The sequence below is a fragment of the Octopus sinensis genome, linkage group LG16, assembly GCF_006345805.1.
Source record: "Octopus sinensis linkage group LG16, ASM634580v1, whole genome shotgun sequence".
Lineage (NCBI taxonomy): Eukaryota > Metazoa > Mollusca > Cephalopoda > Octopoda > Octopodidae > Octopus > Octopus sinensis.
In genome coordinates, this window is record NC_043012.1 from 27,546,188 (window position 1) to 27,550,810 (window position 4,623).

The window sequence follows — 4,623 nt, forward strand, 5'->3', positions numbered from 1 at the left end:
ACCACAAACCCTTTTTTTTTTACCTGACCAAATATTTTTTCTAACTTGACTAGATAGATCTTATTTTCAAGCTACAAAAAGTTTATTTGTATTGTTTTAAAGTTGCAAAAGTATATAATTTGCATTGGCATCATGAAGAATACTTCTTTGCATTCTTTGATAACAAACAGTATACATTCCTTGCAGAAGCAGAAGCCATGGAAAATATACTAACATGCTGGCACAATATACTCAAGAGCAGTTTAGAATCTGAACTTCTTATATACAATATAAGACTTGTGAAAAATCTCCCAAACAGAAAGTTGTAGTATTCAAGGAAAGTCATTATAAGAAATCCAAAACAGCAAAATAATTTATATATGTGAATGCATCTATCAATATACAAATGTGTGGGTGTACTGAAACACACATGCTCTTGTATGTTTTATATATATATATATATATATATACATATATATATATATATATATATGTATGTATGTATGTATGTATATATATGTATATACTCTTTTACTTGTTTTACCTACGCGGACATGGTCATGCTGGAGCACCACCATGGTCTTTCTGACTTCCTCAGTCTGGGCGTTTCATATCACCACTCCTGTATGTGCCTTTGTCCCAGCTTTTGGTACATTTGGTGTATAAGGGAGTTTGATTCCGCTGCCCTCATCTGTACCTCATGTCAGGTTGTTGGTTCATGCGGTATTGTGGAGAAGAAGATGTCTAGTTCCTTTTGAAGACATCTACTTCCACCTTATGCAAATTTCTTCATTTTTGTGGCAGAGCATTGAAGAGCTGTGGGCCTTTAAACCCTAGACTATTGCAGTACCTGGTCCTAAAGTTAGATGGAGAGGATGGTATTTTTGGTACAATACAATGGTGGTCAGTTTTGGGATTTGTATGACACTCAATGCCAAAGTTAGATACTAGCCCTTCTGGGATTTTCCATGTGCATATTGTTGCATATCTCTCATGCCTTTGCTCCAGGGAGTAAAGTTGCAGTTTTCTCAGCCTATCCATGTAGCTCATCCGTTACACTGTTTCAATCTTTTTAATGTAGTAGCGTTGGACTGCTTCAAGCTCCACTGTTAGTTTGGCACTATGTGGTGACCATAACTGGAAGTAGTAGTCCAGGTGGCTGAGAACAAAGGCTCTCCACAGGATCAACATAGTTTCTTGGTCTCTTGTCTTGAAGGACCTCAGTATCCATCCTGCCAGTTATCTGAACTTCACTGCCATCTTGCTAATGTGCATATAAAATGATGTGCCGTTGCACGTACTGATCCCCAAGTCTTTCAGTACCTGTGACTCTGGGATTGTACTGCCTTCGGTCCTGTATATGTAGATTGTACTGTATTTGTGAGTTGATAGTGCAAGGGCTTGAAATTATCCAGCATTAAACTGCATGTCGTTTATTTCGGCCCACTTGTATATTGAATTTAGGTCCCACTGTAAGCTTGTAACATCATCTTGGATTTTTATTACTTGTGATAATTTTGTACCATAGGCATAGCTAGTGACAATGGCTGTTCAAGTGGCTGTGGGCATATCTAAAAGAGCTATTATGAACAGTAATGGCCCCAGAACAGTTCTCTGGGAAACACCATTTAGGATCTAAGTTTCCACAGAAAAGGTGCCATTGGCTGCAACTAGCTGACTTCTGTTTTTAAGGAAGTCATGCAGCCACTATCCCAGTTTAGCAGCAATGCCATGATCTATCTTATCAAATGCGTTTGCAAAGTCAAGATATATCACACTGACATCTGAATGGTCAAGCAGCTGTTTCAAAACCAGTCATAGTGGAGTTCAAGGGGATATATAATCCTGGCAGTTACTGTATTTCCTCTTAAATCAGTTTTATATGTTGGCTAAGAGAATGAATGGGAGAAAGAGAGTCTGCTGAATGTCGACCCAACAGAGGGAACAGCAATCTGAATTGACACTACCTTGGTAGATAAAGCAATTAAGAGTATGAAGACAGGGAAAGCCCCAGGCCCATCAGGAATCACCACAGAGATGCTCAAAATATCTAGCGATGTCGGCTATAGCCTAGTCACCCGTATAGTTAACCAGGTGATACATGAAAGAGTCATACCCAATGACTGGTGTAGCAACACCATAGTCAACTGCTACGAAGGTAAAGGTGATTATTTGGATACAAATAATTACAGAGGTATCAAGTTGTTGGATCAGGTAATGAAGGTTATGGAGAGGGTCATAGCCCAACTAATTAGAGAGAGAGTTAGATTAGATGAGATGCAGTTTGGGTTCCTGCCAGGGAAAAGCACCACTGATGCTATATTTCTGGTAAGACAGCTGCAGGAGAAATACCTAAACAAAGATAAACCTCTGTACCTGGCTTTCGTTGACATGGAGAAAGCCTTTGACAGGGTCCCCCGATCACTTATCTGGTGGTCAATGAGGAAACTAGGGATAGATGAAAGTTTAGTGAGAGCTGTGCAAGCCATGTGCAGGGACACTGTCAGTAAGGTGAGGGTTGGCAACAAGTACAGTGAAGAACTCGGAGTAGAGGTAGGGGTCCACCAAGGTTCAGTCTTCAGTCCCCTCCTATTTACCATAGTCCTCCAGGCAATAACAGAGGAATTCCAGACAGGATGCCCCTTAGAGCTCCTCTATGCTGATGACCTTGCTCTAATTGCTGAGTCACTATCAGAACTAGAGTTTCAGGTGTGGAAGCAAGGATTAGAATCGAAGGGCCTTAGAGTCAACCTAGCAAAAACCAAAGTCCTAATAAGTAGGAAGGCAGCCAAACTACAAATCCCTTCAGGTAGATGGCCCTGCTCGATCTGTAGAAAAGGCGTAGGTAGAAACTCTATAAGATGTACCAAGTGTAAGCTATGGACACATAAGAGGTGCAGCAATGTCAAAGAAAGGCTAACTAGGAAGATAGTTTTTGTATGTGGCAGATGCTCAGGAGTAATAAACACCGAAAATGTGCAGAGAACAACTTCTGCCACATTCCAGGGAGAAAAACTAGAAGTATTTGATAGCTTCTGTTACCTAGGTGACCAAGTCAGTAGTGGGGGAAGGGTGCTCTGAAAGTGTAGCTGCTAGAATAAGAATAGCCTGGGCAAAGTTCAGAGAGCTCCTACCTCGGCTGGTGACGAAGGGCCTCTCGCTCAGAGGAAAGGGTAGACTGTATGACGCATGTGTATGAACAGCCATGCTACATGGCAGTGAAACATGGGCCATGACTGCTGAGGACATGCATAAGCTTGCAAGGAATGAAGCCAGTATGCTCTGCTGGATGTGTAATGTCAGTGTGCATACTCGACAGAATGTAAATGCCTTGAGAGAAAAGTTGAACCTAAGAAGCATTAGATGTGGTGTGCAAGAGAGATGACTGCACTGGTATGGTCATGTGGTGAGAATGGATGAGGATAGCTGTGTGAAAAAGTCTCACACCCCACCAGTTGAGGGAACCTGAGTAGAAACTCTGCCAGATCAGATTGGAGCCTGGTGCAGCCATCCAGCTTGCCAGTACTCAGTCAAACTGTTCAACCCATGCCAACATGGAAAGCGGGCATTAAACAATAATGATGATGATGATGATATATATATATATATATATATATATACCGGAGTAAACACATAAATGTGAAACAAGGTGGAAAAAGAGAGTACTCAAATACCAGTGGTAGAGTAATATGCTTTATTTAAAGCAGCAGAAAATTCAACAAAATTTGTTACTCTGAGTTTCTCGTTGCCATTCATCAGACAGTTTTTGTTAGAATGGAACCGATATATCAATTCAATCCAGACTCTTACAAACGCTACACCTTTAAAAAATGGACTTGTTTGATTGGCCCTTTAGAAATAACGGTCAATCTTCGAGCGATATACAAAAAATGTATATATATATATATATATATATAATATATATATATATATATAAAAATTATAAAAATTATAAAATTCGAGGAAAAACCTTACATTGAATAAAATACATATTGTCGTTAATGAAGGAAATATAATTAATACATGGAAATTAAAATGCATTATAAATATTACACCGCAATACATATTCATATTAAAGTGTACATATATATATCAACAAACACAGAAGGATGCGTGCAAACACCATACATATACAGACGTATAAATATAAATCTAAAATATACACATAAATGCATGCATACATATGTATACGCAATCTATCTCGCACGCAAGTTAAAATCATGGATGCTAACGTAGCGTTCCTTATTAACAGAGCAAAGCTTAAGACATAAGTAAGTGAGGGGAACGTAAAGTTGTATGCACCAGTATCAGTTAGAGAAAAAAATGAAAGAAAGGAAGAGAGAGAAAAAGGAACGAAGAAGGGGGAAAGAAAAAAGAAAAAGGAGGGGTGGGGAAAAAACGAAATAAGAAAAATTATGTATACAAGCTGTGTAACCACGTTATTGACATATATATAGAGACAAGTATACAAACACACAAGTTCAAATGGATACATACACATACAGTCGTGTATGTGTGTGCTTAAGCACAAACATACGCTCACTTACACATACACAGAGACGCATGCTTACAAATACATATCCATGGCTATACACATATTTACATCAAAATTCTAATTTTTGACAACATTGCTCTTTTTAAAAA